The following is a 22,838-nucleotide window of genomic DNA, read 5'->3' as shown; positions in this document are numbered from 1 at the left end:
CAAACTAAAACAATGGTGAAGTTACTTTCAAATCCAAGAACCGGAGCATAGAACATTGTTTGTAAATCACTGGTATTATACTCAACATGTCGTTCTCAACAGGGAGAAATGTTCAAAAACGAAAATAATCTCGGATGTATTCCAAATAAGTGCTGAAGGGCACTTACTGCTCGCGATAAATATAAATGATCTAATAAACAACGTCGGAAGCTCCATTAGATACTGCTCGCGTGAAGCTATTGTACGCGTTTCTACGGAAATCGCCAGAAAACTGAAGCAAAATGCTGGAAGACCTGTAGAGGTAATAAGCTTGGTGCACGGATTTGGCAGTTTACCCTCAACACAACAAAATGTAGCTCGTTGTGTATAAATGACCAGCAAGGCCGCTTGCTGCTTAACTTCATGATTCTCCATGAACTATCACAAACATTCGCAATCGTTATGCAGGTTGTATCATAATTATGGCGCAAATGCATACAGTTGAAAGTACACGATAACAGAAGCAAAAAGGTCTCACTAAACATAGGGTCGAAAATGCACACCTAAGGAGCTCCGAGCAATTTTTCATCTTCGATACTGTGAAAGAAATCTCTTCTACTGCACGTTCTCTGCTTTCCATATTTTGGGATCTGGCAGTATGGACCAAAACAAGAAAAAAGTCCAGCAAACATGTTCTGTAAAATGCATTCCTTAAGAGCTGTGAGTACTTGTTCATCTTTGATACTTTGAAACACAACTCTTGTAATGATCAAGTGCTAGTAACTTTTAAGGTATGCGTTTTAGAGCACATGTCTCCTGGACATTTTTTTCTTATTTTGGTCCATACTACCACTTCACAAAACAAGGAAAGCAAAGAACTTGCAGTAGAAGAGATTTGTTTCACAATATCGCAGATGAAAAATTGCTCGTAGCTCTTAAGGTATGCATTTTCGACCCTACGTTTACTGAGACTTTTATGCTTCTAGTATCGTGTACTTTCATCTGTATGCGTTTACGCCATTACTTACGATACGCCCTGTTTATTTGGGAAATGATCTGGGCTGTGAGAACTATAGAACTATCTCCTTACTATGCCACACTTCCAAAATAATGTAAAACATAATAAAAAATCGAATAAAAAAGAAATTTGAGGCAAACCTAGGAGAAGACCAATTTGGTTTCAGATCCGGAAAAGGAACTCCCGTCGGAGGTTCGAATGCTCCCTCGGTGCTGGGTGTGTGTGTTGTCCTTAGTGTAAGTTAGATTAAGTAGTGCGTAAGCCTTGGGATCGATGACCTCAGCAGTTTGGTCCCATGAGACCTTACCACAAATTAATTAAATTAACAGTCTAGTTTATAATGATCCGACATGGGTAATGGGTAGTTAACAGAGAGAACACATTTTCTTGTGAAGTCTGGCCATGATGGCCAAACAATTAGTGTCTGAGGATGTATTAGAAAGACGAATTGGAGTTAATAGGAAACCCTACTTGACCTTTATAGATTTATAAAAAAGCATTTGACATGGTTAATTGGAAATTGTTATTGCGAACGATGAAGGAAATAGATATTGATTGGAGGGACAGAAGATTAATCTGGAACCTGCATAAAAGGCAGGAAGCAAATATAGAAGTGAATGGTGTGAAGAAGAAAGCAAAATAAGGAGGGGAGTAAGGCAAGGATGTCCATTGTCACTATATTTGTTCAACTCATTTATTAAGAAAACAATTGAAAAATTTAAGAGAATAACCAAAGGAATTAAAATTAACGGGGAACGAATATACTGTATCCGTTTTGCAGATGATGTAGTAGTACTTGCTGACTCAGTAATGCAAATGGAGTTTATGTTGCTAAAATTTGCCAAAATCCTAAGAGAATTTAATCTAAAAATAAATAAGAAGAAAACAAAAACTATGGTAGTAGGGAAGAGAAAAGAAAGTGGTAAAGTTAATATTAAACTAGAAGTGATGTTCTAGAGCAGGTTGAGAACTTCTGTTATTTGGGAAGCACAATCCTGACGACAATAAATTTATCATAGATATAAAGAGAATAGCCTTGGCAAAACAAGCTTTCTAAAATAAAAGGAATTTACTAACAGACAATCATATAAGCCTAGAAAGTAGGAAAAAATTTGCCAAAACTTTTGTCTGGAGTGTCTTAACATATGGATGTGATGCGTGGACTCTGGGAAAGGCAGACTGGAAGCAATGGAAATGTGGATATGGAGAAGAATGACGAAAAGAAGCTGGGTAGATAGAAAAAGTAATGAACAGGTCTTAAGAGAAGTGAATGAGAACAGAAGGCTGCTAAATTATACAGGAAGAAGAAAATAAAAAAATGATAGGGCACATAATGAGACACAACCAGTTCCTAAAGAATGTATTTGAAGGAAAAGTTTTAGGGAAAAAAACAAGAGGCAGTCCCAGAGCAACGTATTGTAATAACATCAAAGAAATGGCTCTGAGCACTATGGGACTTAACATCTTTGGTCATCAGTCCCCTAGAACTTAGAACTACTTAAACCTAACTTACCTAAGGACATCACACACATCCATGACCGAGGCAGGATTCGAACCTGCGACCGTAGCAGTCGCGCGACTCCGGACTGAGCGCCTAGAACCGCTAGACCACCGCGGCCGGTAGCATCTAAGAAGATACGAGGATAAAATCGTATGAAGAATTGAAGAGGATGACAATAGAGAGAGGGACGTGGCTAAATCGACAAGGCATAGCCTTCAGTTTATGATGATGATGATGACCCCGTATATCTAGGAATATGCGTCCGGAACGACGTCAATGGAACGACCACTTAAAACTAGCGAGGAAATCAGATTCCAGGGTGAGATACATTGTAGACTTTATGGGAATATAATTCAGCCATGAAAGAAATTTGTACCTTCGTTCCTCCGTATCTTTTGCTCATGCTTCATTTCAACGGTCTAGTTGCCGCGCGGGGTAGCCGAGCGGTCTAAGGGCCTCTTGTCACGGTCCGCGCGGATTCCTCCGTCGGAGGTTCGAGTCCTCCCTCAGGCATAGGTGTGTGTGTCGTCCTTAGCGTAAGTTAGTTTAAGTTGGCTTAGTTAGTGCGTAAGCCTTGGGACCGAAGACCTCAGCAGCTTGGTCCCATAAGACTTTACCACAAATTAATTAAATTAAAAGTCTAGTTTATGATGATCGGACATGGTTAATGGATACTTAACAGAGAGAACACATTTTCTTGTGAAATCTGGTCATGATGCCCAAACGATTTGTGTCTACTGGCTTTACGAATAGAAAAGTTCTTCAAATTTAGGTGGAAAAATGTAGCTTTGAAAAGACAGCAGGACATACCATGTTATTTCGTTTATTGATTTCATAGGAAACACGTTTCCTAACAATTTCTAGAGCCAAGTGCATTCGTACTAGTACTTACGGTTACTCCACTTTCGCAATGACTTTATAACGTTATGGTAGTCCACAGCAGCCTATACAACTGTTCAAATAATAATATGTCTCAACAATGGATGCTACAGACTAACACTGACGATACTGATTAGTCGACTGATTTCATGCGTAATTACTTGCAAGTAAATAGAATATATCATCTCATCGTCAGACCCTTCAAATAATTTTGGTGCTACTCAACTGCACGCAACCTTTCGACGTGAAACCGGAACAACGACTCCCACCTTGCATTTTGGGAAAAGACAGGTTGGGCATTGCTGAACGAAAGCGCCAAGACAATGTTCTGCTTGAAAATGTACTCTCAGTACCGAAAGTTCCAGACAACCAGATTTGCGTGAGGAGTATGAATTATTACGTCATACTACCATCGATAACAGTAACCCTTACAAAGTAGTTTACGGAAATGATGTTCAAGCATTCTTGAGTTCTGACCATCACCTTGGGACCCTTAGGGAGTAGGATCAATACATGGAATAAAAAAAAGTCTTAAGAAAAGTACTACTTTCAAATGGTTCAAATGGCTCTGAGCACTATGGGACTCAACTGCTGAGGTCATTAGTCCCCTAGAACTTAGAACTAGTTAAACCTAACTAACCTAAGGACATCAGAAACATCCATGCCCGAGGCAGGATTCGAACCTGCGACCGTAGCGGTCTTGTGGTTCCAGACTGCAGCGCCTTTAACCGCACGGCCACTTCGGCCGGCAGTACTACTTTCTTGACGGATTCAAATTCTAGTGACAGACGCTACAAGAAATGGTTTACACAACACGGAATGAAGCACTGTTAACACTGGAAAAGTGTACGTTCCAAAAATGGAGAAGCAAAATATTTAATACCACGTACATTTCATGAAACAACCGTGACGAGAGATCCATACACGCAGCACACCTTTCACAACTGAAATAGAAAACAGGCGGAAATGATAGTGCTACTGCACAAGTACACTCGATTAGTCACATAAAGCTGGTTTGCTAAGCACACTCGTAGATCAACCTTAAGTCCATGCTATTTGCACGTTTGCATCGTGCTGGTGCAGATTATACAGTGTAGCGCAGAGTTCATACGTCATGCGTCAGATAACACTCTGGAAAGCTGACTCCTCTATAGACCTTTAACTTTTGGTTCCCGTGACATTTAGCTCAAAGGTTACTCGGGCGCAAGTCGGGAGATATATCGACGATTCGCGTATTTTGTTTATTAAAACTGGTTTGGAAAATGACAGTTCGAGCAGCAGCAGACAGATGTAATTAACACTCTCCTGTAACGTAGTAAAAGGTTTCGAGGCGAAAAGTTGCCTGTGGTTGCCTGTCTTGCCCAGAACTGTAAGTGCCTGGCTGAAATGAACTGTGAGAACACATTACCTAGAGAGTGTTACAGCAGATCCTACGAAATGGGTACTTAGGAAAAAATGCTGGAAACAGAAACTTTAGAAAATGTTACAGGAAAGCCTTCCGAGCAAGTAAACCACGAGTACAACAGTAAAGGTGCTCGCCATGATAAAAGCCTTTTTCAATTTTGAGAAAAAAGGAAAACAGAGCAATAAATAAAGATTTAATCTTTCACACAAACTAAGTTCTACAACTGCGACTTGAATCAAAGAAGAGTGCCAATATGGATAATACTGGGAACTCGCCACATCAAAAAGCCCATTTTTTTGTAATTTACATTAAATCAGCAACGAGCATATTCGTCATACATTAGTGCGCAAATGGAAAGTTACTGAACATCTCTGGTAATCACCACAAAGAAAGAAAGGAGATGAAAAATATATCTTTATTAACACTTTCGAGATGCATAATCACACGGTTTTATAGCAAAACTTTTACTCTGAAATTGGTTGTAAAGTTCATAGCTGATCCAGCTACGTCTACAGATAGGTTTTATGCAACCGCAACAGCTTAAAAACCACGTTAGATATCATCTCATATCTTTCGCTCTATATGCAGAAAAAATGAACAGGACCTCTTTGTAGGAAATACGTTTTGGCTGGAGCCCACAGTTCTCGATTTATTCAATAAAAACGCGTTTGAAGGTCACTTTTGTTCGTTTTCCTTGAATACTTCGAAAATTATGGCCTCTAGCGAAAACGTATTCCACTACAAAATTTAAATACATTAAATGTCCTGCAAAAATTCTTGTACATTTTTCTATAGGAGTAATACTTTTCGCATAGCGAGCGAGAGAATATGAAAATTTTGCTTGTGATATTTCAAGGCGTTGCGGATTGCATATAGGTGGGGGGCAGCTGAATCACACTAAACATGTAAAATATGGGAAATGTATTCATTAATCAGTGGAGACAACGGGAAAATTGTACATAAGTCTGAGACAATGCTATGAAAATGGAAATTTGTTGTAAGGACTATGGGACCAAACTGCTGAGGTCATCGGCCCCTAGGCGTACACGCTACTTAATCTAACTTAAACTAACTTACGCTAAGGACAACACACACACCCATGCCCGAGGGAGGACCCGAACCTCCGACGGGGGGAACCGCGCGAACCGTGACACGACGTCCCAGACCGCACGGTATCCCGCGCGGTCAATGCTGTGGTATATGGTAAATACTTATATGAGTATTAACACAAGCAGCATTTTATTTGTCACTATATGATTTAGAAATAATTGATGACATTGTAACCATGTCTTGATTGAATGTGTACTGTCCAAACCTGAGGCAATTCTTGATGTGGTGAACCTTTATATCAACGTGTATTACCATTTAAAATATTGCAATACACAGAACAGGAATGATAATATTCCGCAACCACGGTTTTCAAATGAAAATATTCCATAGATATAAATGACGTCAAGGAAGTCGACTATGTACAACGAAACTGAGGTCGTATTTTCATTTGAAGAGAGTAGTAATCTTCCATATCCGAGAATGTTAATTCTAGCAAAAACTGCAAGGAAGAGTAAAAGAATGTGTAATTTGTCTTGATGTCGAGTTAGAGTAACTACATAACTCAAAGTGATCCTACCTAATAACAAACGGCACCATGTTGCTAAAATTAGTGATTTGTATTAAAAGTATAGCTGAATTACGTAATATAATTATATTATGTGAGTTATTAAACAATATTCAACAGTATTAATGCAGAATATGCAGCAATTACAATAGTAGCATGTTAACGCCAATTACATTGACTTGCGATACCTGAAGAACATTGAATCAAACAAAGAGAGGGTCGCCTGGCACACACATGCACATGTTAACACGGAATGAAGTATGAACCCCGTATTATACCGTAAACGTTCAGATCTCACTGAATGTATATAATAGAGCAGATGTTACCCCGCATAATAAATAAACAATTTAAAATGACATTGTTACATTTCTGAATAATATTAAAATTAATTCGTAAAGGAATTGTATTTAAAAACTAAAAATATACACTGGTATAGCGACTACTGACTGATATTACATATCAAACAAAGCACCTTTAAAACTAGGAATTATCCATTGCTTATTCTTGCTTCTATCCTTGTTTGGCGGTGAGACGATGTGATCTTGGTACAGATGATATGTAAAATGAACAGTTATGCACTGAATGACCAATAATAATGATCATCACAGCCACGTTAGTGAGCTGGAGAATGTTGGAGAGTCAATGTATAGACAGTGACGTCAGAAATGGGACACGAGAAACTGTCGTCATGAACGCGGAGATCAGCGACAGCTTAATATCTAATCGAGCACCGATTTTCCCGAATGTATTTAACAGCTGATAACGGAATGTGTAACAACTCCGAAGTAAGCGATGGCAAAATGTCCCACTCTCACTATTACGAATCATTCCATCAAAGCCCACAATGTCTCACGTACCTCTCACAGATTTGTCGCCCAAAACTACTTGCCTGGTGTGACAAGCATCCCACGTCAGCAGTTGATTCGCTTACAAAGAGTGCTCATTTGATTAGCAACTAATACATTTTGTGGGGTGGATTTGTGCGACGTTAGTTGCTTGAAGCTTTCGGTCCATAGCTGGGCTGGAGCCCCAATTATCTCTCGAGGCATTTTTGTTTTCTTGTGTTTAGGAAGCCAACCATGTAAAACTCTGGCACCCTTAAATGAACAAACGTATGGACTTAGACATCGCGGTCTCGTTGCTATTCGCTTACAACCAGTAGTACTATCCATTTTTACAAGTAAAAATAGCGCTGGCGGCTTAACAATGCTCGTATGTCCAGCCAACATATAAATTTAGGAATATATAGCGCTAAATCCTGTATCTATTATATGCGGATAGATGGCACTCGGTAGAACTATGCATTGGCCATCAGGTGTACCGATTACACCATGCATTAAAAAATAAATAAATAACTAAATTAAAAGTAAATAAATAAATGCTCACAAAATTGATTAATGAGTAGGCGGGTTTCACTGACTAATCGCTGTATCAGAGGATGCTAGGAGTCCTCGAATAAGAACCTCACGGAATGTCTGGTGATGGTGTGAAAATTGGCGATTGAACCTAAATAATGAAAAGTCAATACTAATAGGAATCCATTAAACTACGGTTACACGATAAGTCAATCAAGTCTAAAGAACGTAAATTTAACTAAATACCTAGGCATTGCAACTACGAACAACTTAGATCGGAAAGAACACACAGAAAATGTTCTGGGAAATGCGAACCAAAGGCTCGTATTTTATTGGGAGAACACTTAGAAGCTACAACAAATCTACTGAAGAGACTGCCTATTCTACGCTTGTCCATCCTCTTTTGGAGTATTGCTGCGCTGTGTGTGGGATCCTTACCATATAGGATTAACGGGGTACATTGAGAAAGTTCAAAGAAAGACAGGGCATTTTCTATTATCGAGAAATAGGGGCGGAGTATCACGGACATGATGCAGGATTTGGGGTGGAAATCATTAAAACAAAGGCGTTTTTCGTTGCTGTGAGATCTTCTCACAATATTTCAATCTTCAACTTTTTTCTCTGAATGCGAAAATATTTTGTTGACGCCGATCTACATACGGAGAAACGATTATCATAATGAAATAAGGGAAATCAGAGCTCGTATGGAAAGATAGGTGTATTTATTTTTTCCGCGCGCTGTTCAAGAGTGGAATAACAGAGAATTATTGTGAAGGCGATTCGGTGAATCCTTTGGCAGGCACTTAAGTGTGACCTGCGGAGTAGCCACAGTCTGCAACCGCACGACCGCTACGGTCGCAGGTTCGAATCCTACCTCGGGCATGGATGTGTGTGATGTCCTTAGGTTAGTTTGGTTTAAGTAGTAAGTTCTAGGGGACCGATAACCTCAGAAGTTAAGTCCCATAATGCTCAGAGCCATTTGAACCATTTTTGAACCATAACCTTATTCAAGACAATCATTTTGTCGTAAGGTGTGAAGGGCTTAAAAGCGTTACGAGGATGCTGTATATGACTGAGCATCTCGTCACGTGCTACGGTACCTTATTTTCATGTGGAATCTCTCGGAAATGAGTAGCCTGTACCTGCCCCCACAACTTTTTCACTATACTGTGTAACTATTTCACAATCTTTTGCTGGAAACTGTATACTTCCTTAACATATCTCAAGAATTTCACATCGTAATTTATTTATTTTTCCTGTAGCAACCTATTTCACACGGCTCCAAGTGTTTCTTATCCGATTTACTATGGCCGAGGTTTCACTTTCAAAGAAGGCCGCACTGAATAGCTCTCTTCAGTTGTGCTTTGTTTTATACGATTTTTCCATTTCTACTGCCGGTCTAATCTTTGTTCCTAATCGAAGGAATACGTTTACCAACTATTGCGACTCGTACCATTACGATGTTTACCAGCGCACCGTCGTCCTTTCTATTGCTCTCGGTAACTTCAACCAAAAATATTTTTAGTAAAATTCTGCGTTTCATAGCATGTTCATTTCATTCAACAAATTCATATCTTCGTTATTTTCATCCAGAAGGATCACTACATTACTTACGAAGCTTATCATTTGCTTCCCTTACCATATTATTTGTATCTTTGTTCTAATTTTTTATTACTTACTCCATGGCGTCATCTACAGTGACAATCATATATCATCGCCTTCTTAACGTGTGTTTACCTCCATTGAGCTTTTTAGCTTTATTTCTCTTACATCATTTTAATGGATGCTGTGAAATTATCGCATTTTTCTGCACTTTGCCCCCTATATTACTGGAATCTTCAAACCTTATTGTTGTAAGCGTTAATGCGAGGAATTCTCTTTATTGCAACTTCACTGGTACTTATAATTTACAAGTAGTCTTTCTACAGTCATTTAGCCTTTAATCGACGGAATGATCATGTGAAAGGCGAGTTCAAATGTGCGTATGTACATTTTATTAGGAAAAGTTCGACGACACTCTAACCGTCTTTTCAGTATTTTCTACCGGAGGAAGTTAACCAATTTCGGACTGCAACTTGGACCGCCCTTGCTTTAAAGGGAACAACCGCATCTATTGTCGTGCAACATTTACGTAGCCTCCTGCGCTAATACCACAAGATCCGGATCACCGCGAAAGAGACGAGAATTGGAAATTTAATAGTGGAAACTATTTATTTACAGTTCGTACAAAATAGATACGTGTTTCAAAGTTTTACTGACCTTCAGAGTTGTCACCAGCATTGTGTATAACCAGTTCCAACGATGTGGAAGTCGTAGGATACTCTTAGCAGTGCCAGTTGTGTTGACAGTTCGAGCAGAGCGAATTTGTAGCAGTTCTGCAGCGAATGCCGTGAAGTGTTTCCTGCAGTTCAGAAATCGAGTTGAACTTACCGGCTTAAGACAGGGGAGTGCAGTAGATGGTAGAGCACTTAGCAGCCCAATCTGTCAAACACATCAGTAACAGCTTGGACTGTACGTGCTTGAGCATTGACCTGCAAAATGATAGTCAGGTCCTGCAGAGAGTGTCATCACTTCTGTCTCTAAGCTGGTCGTAGGTTGTGTTCCAAAAAATGAACAGCATAGAGATAGGGTTTAGTGACATTTCCGAACAACCAAAGGGACTGTACTTGTAACACAATTTCGGCAATCAACGACCATCTTCCAGAGATCTGAGGAATCGAAGTGGCGTAAGTCTCTTTTAGATACGTTAAGATACAATCGTGAGTTTTTGCTACCAATTTCAACTCAAAAATACAACGAAACATTAAGTGAAATATTACATTAATCTCCCAGCTGACGTAATTTGAATGCGAGAAAGGAATCTGAACGCCGCATTTTCAAACCGCAGTGCAGTATTTTCTTTCTCGCAGTTCGTTTTCAACAGAAAATCTGGAAGTTGTTTAAAATGCTTGAATGTTTATTAGAATATTGTGTAAAAATTATAAATACATCTGTCCATAACTTCTCGAAAATGTGGGTGACTTCTTTTCCCCTTTATATATTAGATATCATACGTATATATTTAAAAATATATAGCTTATGCGCCGGCCGGTGTGGCCGTGCGGTTAAAGGCGCTTCAGTCTGGAACCGCGTGACCGCTACGGTCGCAGGTTCGAATCCTGCCTCGGGCATGGATGTGTGTGATGTCCTTAGGTTTAATTAGTTCTAAGTTCTAGGCGACTGATGACCTCAGAAGTTAAGTCGCATAGTGCTCAGAGCCATTTGAACCATTTATAGCTTATGCCCATCCGAGTGTTTACTGGAGCATGTTTTAAACACAGCAGTGATCATTGCTCTCCGATATTTGTCAGTCAACACCTCATCAACTTATAGTATTGTTAGGGGACGTCCTGTACCATGACTGTTATGATCATCGGGCCTGTCACCTACGAATTTTTCTTCTTTTGTCGCTACATGAAGTCGTCAGCAAGTGTAAGGCTAGTAAAAAATGATGAGGGTCCTGTAACTGTTTCTGTTCCTCATCATAAGGGATAAAAGTCCATTGCAAGGTAAAATGTATCCAGGAAATCAAAGCCATACACAAAATTACTAAGGTACTCATGTGTATACTACTGTTTGGAAAAAGTGAAACACCAAGACCGCGATAATAGTGAAATTTATTCCTCTGGTAGGGACATGGCACTTCACAAATTATGAGCGTTACACATCTATACACGCACAGTGACTGTGAAAATTCAGTACAGAGTAGCGCCACCACGTGCTGCAATCAAAGCTGCTAAACGTCGTGGCATAGAATCGTAGAGCGTTTGAATATGCTGATGGAAAATATTCTCCCAGTCAGTTTGCAGGCGCGTCCACAATGCATCAGCTATGGCTGCAGGAACTGAGCGAATAACTTGCCAATCGATCATATCCCAGACACATTCGATGGGCGAATGGACAGGTCAGGGTAGCAGTTGGACCAGTCGTTCTTCGAAGAAGACTTGCACACTTCTCGCCACCTTCGGCTGGGCGTTTTCCCATTGAAATACGGCATGCGGAAAGGTCTACAGGAGGGGCAGTGCCACAAGCTGTAAAACGTCCCTGACGTAGCAGCAGCTCTTCAGATTGCTCTCAAGACGTACGAGGCGAGATCGCGTGTTACAGCCAATGGTACCTCAAACTATCACTCTTGGCGTTTATCAGTTATGAAACTCAACAATGCAGTCTGCCCGACTGCATTCACTTCGAACGTGCATCCGGCCATCACTGTAGCACAAGCTGAAGCGGGATTCATCCGAGCACTACTTTTTGCCACTCAGCACACCAGTGTCGGCGTTAACGTGCCCATTGCAGTCTGCGGCATTGGTGGCTTCTGGTCAGTGGAAGCCGACGCAGTGGTACGGGTACCACCAGTCCAGCCTGCAGGAGGCAGCGAAGAACCGTCGACGCAGACATGTCCACGCACGTTGCAGTGCTCCAACGTCGCACCAGCTTTGTGGACGAAGCTGTTCTGTCCGTTACGGCAAAGTGCACAAGATGATGGTCATCTGTTGCCGCCGTCACATTGCGTCGTACAGTACCTTGTCGGCGCTGTGTACTGCGGTCTTCTCTCTACCGGCTCCACGTACGCCTCACTGTTGAAGCAACGGGCCCTGTACGCCCCACAGTATCGCGGAATAACCGAGCCACTTCCCGGGGACCAATCATTCTGACACGTTCGAACACATTCACATGCCGATATTCAACACTGTGAGGTCGGCGGTTCATTGTGGAGCTTGGATACACGTTTCCACTTCGTACGACGGCTTCGCACGGACTGAGCGTTCCCTAACACTGACCTGTTCGGTCACACAAAAAGAGGGCGCTTTTGGGCCTATGTACATGCCACCTCTCTGTTCTTTGAATCACTTGTTACGGTTCCGCTGCTCTGCACGTCCTCTTACCTCGGCGTTTTCCAGACCACTGTTTCTGAGTGTTTCACTTTTTACAACCAGTAATATATTATGTTTACACATAGTCTCCTTGGTTGTCGAAGCATTTGTTCCATCGGTAAATCAGTCCACCAGAATTGGCATGAAAGAAATAAGGAGCCACTTAGTAAGAATTTCCTGAACGTCGATATATATTCTGAAATGGTGACCAGACAGGTGCTGCTTTAGTTGGCAATTTGGTACGAAATCATTGCAGAATTACGGAGGTTCCTGTGCACTCCACAGGAATGCAGAAGAAATCTCGCATAACTGAAATCATATGCGGTAGACGTTCTCGTACAACGAAAGCAGCTCTCGAGTTTCCTCTATATTCCCCTAGGGGGAAGAAGGAAACTGACAGAGAGAGGAGGAGGAGGAATATGAGATGTAGAAGAGGGGGGAAGAGACAAAGAAAGAGAGGAGGGAGGAGGTATATTGAATTGCAGTAAAATTTAGCAGACGCAAGGCATTGCTATTTTCGATAGTAATAATGTTTATTACCCATCGTGCCCTATAGCTCCTACCTACACTCCTGGAAATTGAAATAAGAACATCGTGAATTCATTGTCCCAGGAAGGGGAAACTTTATTGACACATTCCTGGGGTCAGATACATCACATGATCACACTGACAGAACCACAGGCACATAGACACAGGCAACAGAGCATGCACAATGTCGGCACTAGTACAGTGTATATCCACCTTTCGCAGCAATGCAGGCTGCTATTCTCCCATGGAGACGATCGTAGAGATGCTGGATGTAGTCCTGTGGAACGGCTTGCCATGCCATTTCCACCTGGCGCCTCAGTTGGACCAGCGTTCGTGCTGGACGTGCAGACCGCGTGAGAAGACTCTTCATCCAGTCCCAAACATGCTCAATGGGGGACAGATTCGGAGATCTTGCTGGCCAGGGTAGTTGACTTACACCTTCTAGAGCACGTTGGGTGGCACGGGATACATGCGGACGTGCATTGTCCTGTTGGAACAGCAAGTTCCCTTGCCGGTCTAGGAATGGTAGAACGATGGGTTCGATGACGGTTTGGATGTACCGTGCACTATTCAGTGTCCCCTCGACGATCACCAGTGGTGTACGGCCAGTGTAGGAGATCGCTCCCCACACCATGATGCCGGGTGCTGGCCCTGTGTGCCTCGGTCGTATGCAGTCCTGATTGTGGCGCTCACCTGCACGGCGCCAAACACGCATACGACCATCATTGGCACTAAGGCAGAAGCGACTCTCATCGCTGAAGACGACACGTCTCCATTCGTCCCTCCATTCACGCCTGTCGCGACACCACTGGAGGCGGGCTGCACGATGTTGGGGCGTGAGCGGAAGACGGCCTAACGGTGTGCGGGACCGTAGCCCAGCATCATGGAGACGGTTGCGAATGGTCCTCGCCGATACCCCAGGAGCAACAGTGTCCCTAATTTGCTGGGAAGTGGCGGTGCGGTCCCCTACGGCACTGCGTAGGATCCTACGGTCTTGGCGTGCATCCGTGCGTCGCTGCGGTCCGGTCCCAGGTCGACGGGCACGTGCACCTTCCGCCGACCACTGGCGACAACATCGATGTACTGTGGAGACCTCACGCCCCACGTGTTGAGCAATTCGGCGGTACGTCCACCCGGCCTCCCGCATGCCCACTATACGCCCTCGCTCAAAGTCCGTCAACTGCACATACGGTTCACGGCCACGCTGTCGCGGCATGCTACCAGTGTTAAAGACTGCGATGGAGCTCCGTATGCCACGGCAAACTGGCTGACACTGACGGCGGCGGTGCACAAATGCTGCGCAGCTAGCGCCATTCGACGGCCAACACCGTGGTTCCTGGTGTGTCCGCTGTGCCGTGCGTGTGATCATTGCTTGTACAGCCCTCTCGCAGTGTCCGGAGCAAGTATGGTGGGTCTGACACACCGGTGTCAATGTGTTCTTTTTTCCATTTCCAGGAGTGTATTTTCTGACAATTTCAAACATTTTGCTTCGTTTTAAGCTGCATATAGTTTCTTCTAAGTCCTAAAAACCATGTATCTCTTGATTTTTCGTATACTTTGTCACCATTACAAAGCCCAGGCTTAGAACAGACTTTGCGACTGAGTTTACGTCATTAAAATGTGTTTCAGGACATCAAGCTTAAAACTGGCCAGAAATTAAGGAAAATATTCGCTCCTGTTGTGTTCTCCAACGTTTTATTGAACGCAACTTCTTCTACAATACAATAGCTGGCTGTACAATAGATGTAGACGTCTGTCGATCTAGCCGGAGATGTGGTTCCTCTCGGTCGGCTAGTACTTCGATCGGGGGAGCAGTACAGCGGCTTCGGTGATATCTTCTCGGAGACTCTGCTATAGCGGTTGCCATTAGCAGTGGACGAAGACTGGTCTGCCTTCGACCGGCCGGGCCTATATAGTGAGCTGGAGCCAATAGAAACCCGGCGTAGGAATCCGTGGCCGGATATGTCGCGGCGACCTTTGTAAGGAAAGGTTCCTATTAATCGACTGGAATCTTCGGCGTGTTTACCTGATGTCTTCGCCTGTTTGGCTGTTGGTTTGTTTCCCTCATAGCGTGGCTGTTATGCGGTACTGCCTGCCATGTAGGGGAACCCGATGGCAGACAGTACAGCTCCCCACGATATGTCAGTTGTAAGCTCATCGTCTTGTAACTTTTCCAAAGTATACCTGCTTTTATTAAATATGACGTGCTCGCATTATCACTTACTGCTCTTTTTACAAGATGATGATTTTACTTCTGGCAATTGGTGGGGAGCGAATATTTTACTTAATTTATGGCCAGTTTTAAGCTTAATGTCCTGCAATATACGTTAATGAAATAAACCCAATCGCTTGAAAATGCCATAAAAGGCTGAAACCTGGGTCGTAATTAAATAAACAACAATACAGTCAAATGGCGGTGTGTTCATTTAAAAATTATTTTACGAGTGTTGCTCAACATCCAAAAATTTAAAGTGCTGTTAGGAATGACTGTGATCTCATGTACTTACTTTATGTTTTCTGCGGTTGGTTCAAAGCTGTGAGTGACGCTCTCGTTACATACAGTTCCATATACTCGACAGCGAGACACTACCTCCCTTTTCTTCTGTTAGCATTTTGTCACAGTCGTCCACCTAGCTGCCTGCTGAAGTATTTACCATTCCACTTACTCTACGTCGCGCTCTAGAGAAATATTTGCACATCAGATCTCACTGCCGCTTATAGGGCTGTAACTTTTCTCTTTCCGTGGTGCAGAGAGCGCACGTGAAAACACGAGGTGGCGGTGCCCTTGACGCCGACAAAGCGAGGGGAGGCTGGGCCATGCCGCTCACGGCGCAATGATTTCGTTACTGCGGCCGAGGGGAAGCCGATGGCCCCTGCAGCCCCCCTCCTCCCTTAACGTAATAGAAAGGGCGGCCGGCGGCATATTGGCTGCTCCCGAGTACGTTCTGCCGGCAGTGTGCGCCGGTAAACACGGCGCATTGTGTCGTCCCAGCAAAGCCCGTGGCACGCGGCCAATTTCCCCGCGGCGGGTTTTCGTGCTGCCGCTGTGTTTGCGTACGCGACGCGGGCCTAATTCCACGTTCCACCACGGCAGCAGAGGAAGCTGCACGCAATCTCCGCTGAGTACCCCACGTGTGTGTGTGTGTGTGTGTGTGTGTGTGTGTGTGTGTGTGTGTGTGTGTGTGTGTGTGTGCACGTGTATCTATGTATGTATGTATGTGTAGGTCCAGCCCAGTAAGGATTTTACTACACTGGCCACAGTATAAACCGTACTGTTTGTCCTTCCCTTCTGCATTAAGGGCAATTGATCTCCACATCGCGCCAAATATCTTTTACTGCACGGGTATCGAGTTGTATATTGTGTTCCAGATGATTCTATCATGCAAAGTGCGTCTATTACGAAGCGTTTTCTTTTCTCTCGTAGCCAGCACAGTTCGTTACGAAAAATTTGAACAGATGAGCACGTGTCACTAAAGGCACGAGGGTCGTTTTAAAAACTGATGCCCCGTGTTTATTTTCACGGAAAGCAAAATAACACAGTTAAACAGAGAAAGGTTTCAGCTCCATACCGTCTGCATTTCACATACCCTCGTCAGTCGCGAGCACACATTAAAAGAACAACTGAGCTACATTCCTGGTAAATGCCTTTTGTTAATGCTGAATGAGATTTTCACTCTGCAGCGGAGCATGCGCTGATATGAAACTTCCTGGCACATTAAAACTGTGTGCCGGGCCGAGACTCGAACTCGGGACCTTTGCCTTTCGCGGGCAAACGCTCTACCAACTGAGCTACCCAAGCACGACTCACGGCCCATCCTCACAGCTTTACTTCTGCCAGGATCTCGTCTCCTACCTTCCATTCTGAAAACATCCCCCAGGCTGTGGCTAAGCTATGTCTCCGCTATATCCTTTCTTTCAGGAGTGCTAGTTGTGCAAGGTTCGCGGGAGAGCATCTGTTAAGTTTGGAAGGTGGGAGACGAGGTACTGGCAGAAGTAAAGCTGTGAGGACGGGGCGTGAGTCGTGCTTCGGTAGCTCAGTTGGTGGAATTTCATTTCATTGCTACAGGAGCAGGTTTCTTTTGTATTTGTACTATCCGCAATGTCTTCATGACTTTCATTTGGGCATTTTCAGTTTTATTCATTTCCTTAATTAATTAATTTTCTAATTAGCCACTATTTGTCAACATATGGACATTGTAGACACTATTTATGCGGCAGTACAACAAAATGTATGTCAGCAAAGGTGGTAAGCCTGACATTGGAAAAAAAAGGCGCTGGTTCTAGGCACCAGAGAAAAAAAAGGTTGATAGAACAATTAAAAAAACACAAATTAAAAAAAAAATTAAAAAAAGTTGGTAGAGCATTTGCCCGCGAAAGGCAAAGGTCCCAAGTTCGCGTCTCGGTTCGGCACACAGTTTTAATCTGCCAGGAAGTTTTGTTAATGCTGGTTAACAATGAATGACCCCCTGAAATTAGTTTGAAGCCACAGTGAATTTTTTGTAGATGGTATCATATATTCATAGTACCTTGGGACTTTTTTTAATTATTTTTTTTAAATCTCGTTTCTTTCGTTTTCGTTCGTTAAACTGCTCGGGGCGGACGTCGCAAGACACCCGTTTCATTTCGTCGTTGATCCTTTAACTCAGTTTTGTTTATTACAGAGGGCAGCTAACCTCTGTAATAAAAAAAAACTGAGTTAATGGATCAACGACGAAATGAAACGGGTGGACTTCAACAGGACAAAGAAACACACAACTATGAGGTTTCATGTCGATTTATTAAAGAAACATTACACACATTGTTCAAATTTGCTCTAGATTTCAACACATGTCAAATTACAAACTTCGCATCAAAAATTTCAACAATTGTGAGTAAAAAATTCAAAATATTTACACAAACATTATGTAAGTGAAGTGTCCAGAGGCAAATAGTAATTAGTTTAATAACACACTTATTCTTATTCATTTTTATATTTCCAGAATTCGTTTCTTCCTTAAGTATGAGCAAAAGGCACTATTTTTTCTTCTGATGCACTGCATCAAAGCGTCATGTTCATCATCTCTATGTCAGACTCATTTGAATTAATTCTGTTGACTAATTGTATAATCTCTTCTTAGTGAAGTCTGGGAATCAAGTGGGAAGAATATAACCACACTTCAGCCGACATAAACAAAGTCGATATTAAATCCTAAGGTATCATATGTGATACCCAAACGTTTAACGATTGTAAATCCGTTATAACGTTAATTCACAGGTCGCTACTAACTGAGGGATGTCTGTAGAGTTTTTGTACGTTATTAAAGCATGTGAAAACATTTGTAAGTTGAGAAAGTTATGTCTTTATGTCTCCGAGACATATTGTGCAGTCGCAGAATCCGAAATTTCCAATCAGTGCTGTCACATCTTGATGCTCGGCAAAAGGACGAACAAGTGAACTGACTCAAGCGCGATATCTATTGCACATCATACCAGAGGCCAGGAAAGGGTCAGCTATGTATGCGAGCGAGAAAATAAATAAAAAAGACCTGGAGGCATCATACACGAGACCTCGAGACGTAATAGGATACTCAAGTCCTTGTGCACTTTAGCGTGTTATTAAGGAGAGCGTAATTACGTGGACCAGCTGAGGCTAGCCGCTGTCTTGCAGCTTCGCGGAGCGCTAATTGGCAGCTACTTTAAGCTCCAAGTATCCACAGTAGTCGTGATGTGTAAGTAAATACGGGGCCAAGCTCCAAAACTCTGATTTAGAGGTAAACAAACTATGCATAGCAGTTATACAAAAGCAGAATAAAAGCTGGGGATCGCGACACGAACACAAAACAAGTTTCATGTCATATGTGTTTTTCTTCTACGTCAGTATGTTCAAGGACACAATGATACAAAATTGGAAGAAAATGAAACGTTCTGCATGCAATGGCTTTAACATAAATAACGATACAAGTGCCACATGCCCATTTTCATTCGTTTCACAAGGTTCTCGTAGAACCACTTATTCTCCTGTTTTCAAATGAATCCATTTTAGCCGAATACTTATTATTTTCTTCAGACAAGCTAGGTTCTCACTGTCGTGTTGCTAGCTTCATCTCTTGAAGATCAGAAGGCTTCACGTTCCTCTTCAAGATGTAATGTTCCTTGAACTCTTCAATTGCATTGTGAGTTGCAGTAACGCTAACCGTTCAGCAGTCATTCTGATCCACTGTGCGTTTGAAATATGCACATCGGTGAAATTCAAATTTTTTCAGCAGCTGACTAAGTCATAAAAATCTATTTCTTGAGTAACAGTAACTATGAATGATGCTGTGTGCGGAGATTCTGTGATGAGGCGAACTAAACCTTTCGGAACTTTACACACGGTTACTCCCATTCGTTTCTTAATGTTAGCAAAATCACGATCGGAAGACATAAAAGAGCGTCATTTCACTAAAAATTCGTGTTCTATTTCCGTAACGTAACCCTTTCCCATTAGGTAAGTAAATAATTCCGTGCAAGTAGTTAACTATAAGCTCATAACCAGAGCGATGACTTTTATCGAAACGAAATTCGTTTCAACACCTAATAAACCCATTAAAATACTTTCAACATTGCTTACGTTGATTCACAGCATTCTGCCAAAAATTAAAATGACAGTCAAGGTCTGCCAGGTGCTTGGGAGCCCCTTTAGCTGGAACCACAATGTTGTCTTTTCTAATGTATTCCTTTCCTTTGCTGCCTAGTTTCTGCCTTTCACTCTGAGCACTACTTTCACCTCTCTTCCTCCGTTTCGGTGCAGTTCTCCTTTTCATTTTGCAATACTGTGTATTATTTATCTGTAATAACCCCAGCAATGCCATATTGTTGCAAACCAACCACAGAGCTACTTCGGTTGTGAGCTGTTCACAAAAGTGACGCCAAGAAACTAACAGAGTTGCCGAGTGACTCATTATTTAAACATCGATGCTGATCTTAGATACGAGTGCAAACATTAGACGGCTGTAAACGCTGTTTCCAGCTGTTTTGGCGCTTATGTCAGAATATACGCTATTGTCCTTTGCATTTACAGCGGAATTTCACCGAAAACTCAAGTTTTACATTTTTTGGCACTTGACCCCCTTATTAGTTTACATGCCAGAATTAAACTCCGGTTATCACAGCAGACAATGCACTTCACTTTGCCTGAACTTCTTCATTGTTGGAGACTTCGCATGTCGCCATTCCACGGTCTGTCTTTCAGATTCCTGCTCGTAGTGGTAACATATAGTCTTATACAAATGATGACGGTGCTCTGAAGATCGTCACTTTCAGCCTGGTATTGGAGGTCCAGCAGGTCCCACAAATTTCCTTTCGATGATTTTTTTTCGTCTGACTTAAGTAATCCTAGGAGCCATTTCGCACTCAGTTTACAGTAACCGAGGTTGTATAACATCATTTCTAAGGCGCTAAACTAGACGTTCCGCTGGGCGTGTAATGAAATCTAAAATTAACTCCTCCCGAACAGGCCATGAAGGCCCAAAGGTACCGACCGGCCGCCGTGTTGCCCTCAGCCCACAGACGTCACTGGATGCGGACATAGAGGGGCATGTGGTCAGCACACCGCTCTCCCGGCAATATGTTAGTTTCCGAGACCGGAGCCGCTGCTTCTCAATCAAGTAGCTCCTCAGTTTGCCTCACAAGGGCTGAGTGCACCCCACATGCAAACAGCGCTCTGCAGACCGGATGGTCACCCAGCCAAGTGCTAGCCCAACCCGACAGCCCTTAACTTCGGTGATCTGACGGGAACCGGTGTTATCTATGCGGCAAGGCTGTGCACGTAATCCCTTGGTCTTAATCCAATGCTCTTCACGGATGAGGTGATAGTGACGATGGTTATTATGTGGGATCGGCGCTTCCGAGAGGAATTGGCTGTTAAGCATCAAATTTTTGATCATGGGATGGACAATTCTCATGACACTGCAAGGGCACTAGCACATCCCGGGGTATGCGCTGCATGGTCAGTTACGGCAACAGTAACCATCTCAATAGCTTCCACGTTGATTATACGCCTTCCTCTTCCACGTGCCACACCAGGCTCATCCGTGTTTAATTGTGGTAATCATCTATGGGACCAAACTGCAGAGGTCATCGGTCCCTAGGTTTACACACTACTTAATCTAACTTAAAGTAACTTATGCTAAGGACAACACACACACAGACACACACACACACACACACACACACACACACACACACACACACACACACACACACACACATGTCCGAGGGAGGATTCGAACCTCCGACGAGGGCAGCCACGCGAACCATGGCAAGGCGCACGAGACCGCGCGGATACCCCGCGCGACTCACCTGTATTTTAGAATTTCATGATCATTTTCTTTAAACCATTTAATGACATCGGGCCTCTCCTCAAGACCTTTGAATTGGCGATACTCTCTCAATTTAATAACTGCCGTTCACACAAGGCAGTGCCACTAACAGAACATGGTCTCCCTTCTCGGTAGCCATACTGTTAACTTACGTTACGGCTTTTCAGATGTCTAAGTGGATGTCATACCGACGTACAAACAGTGTGCAGCGCCAGGTTTGCACCTGGTGACCACAACTTGTTGTAATTTTGTTCCAGCTACAATAGTCGCTTCCGCACATTAGCATGTCTGACACCTTTCGCTGCCATACGATGATTACAGCTCAAACTGGATTTCCGTGGGTAGATGAATTATAACCAGGCAGTGTAATTTGTGTATGTATTTTATCGCCAACGGCCTCAATTAAAATGTAAACGGTGTGTAGAACATTGATTTGTAGCAATTTATGTGAAAGATCTTAACTTTGGTAAGAGTTCAAATAATTTAGCGTGATGTCTCACGATTTGTCCTCTTAACCGACCCCTTCTTTTAGTTAAGCTGTGACGCAGAATTATTTTCTTCCCAGTTCGATTCAACACCTAACCATTGGTTACCAGATTTACCCATCCAATCTGCAGAGTTCTTCTGTAGCACCATATTTAAAAACCTTTTATTCTCTTTTGGTCCGCAACGGTTACCGTTCACGTTTCATTTCTGTACGTGAATACACTTCAGAGCATTACAGTTAGAAAGCACTTCCTAGCACTTAAATTTATTTTGCATTTCAGGATGTTTTTCTTTTTCTAAACCGATTTTCTTACTATTGCTAGTTTGCAATTTTATAACACCTTGTACTGTTTCTCCTGTGTGGACTTGGGTTTAAAAGAAATGTAAACAAAATATTACGATAAATTTGATAGATAATCGACAAGTACGCCAAAGAAGAAGAGACAGAACTACAATGGACATGTTATTCCATGGACTCTTGCGCTTCTATGCATGAACTATCTTTCCTTTGTCATTCGCTTATCTTTCTTGCTTGGATTCGGACCTAAGAGGACGTTCTTCCGTAAAGCCCATCTTGCTATACCAGCTGATAATGTAAGTTGTACTTAAAACCCGAAAAATATAACAGTTATTTTGTCGAAAGAATTTTGTGTATGTGGTCAATCTTTTGTTAGTCTGATAACTAGACTGCATTAAGTAAATATGAGCCTTAACGAAGAATTTTCATTGTTAGGCGCCATCTTAGAAAAATCTTTAATATTTTTCTTTTACCTCATCTACGAGACGTGCCGTCGGTTAGGAGAATTAACTTTATTTCAGA

The 22,838-nt window shown here is 42.5% G+C and overlaps 1 long non-coding RNA gene and 1 other non-coding gene across 2 annotated transcripts in view; both read right to left on the bottom strand.

The window, feature by feature from the left end:
• The window catches only part of LOC124607344, a 977,175-nt gene that overhangs the window by 122,356 nt on the left and 831,981 nt on the right, over nucleotides 1-22,838 (bottom strand). The gene's annotated exons all lie outside the window — the stretch shown is intronic.
• On the bottom strand, nucleotides 16,919-16,993 carry Trnas-cga. The gene has a single exon. It is a non-coding gene; the product is annotated as a tRNA-Ser (tRNA).

This window comes from Schistocerca americana, chromosome 3 (genome assembly GCF_021461395.2).
Source record: "Schistocerca americana isolate TAMUIC-IGC-003095 chromosome 3, iqSchAmer2.1, whole genome shotgun sequence".
NCBI classification, from domain to species: Eukaryota; Metazoa; Arthropoda; class Insecta; order Orthoptera; family Acrididae; genus Schistocerca; species Schistocerca americana.
The sequence above is the reverse complement of the archived record's forward strand: the minus strand, read 5'-3'. Positions and strand labels throughout refer to the sequence as shown.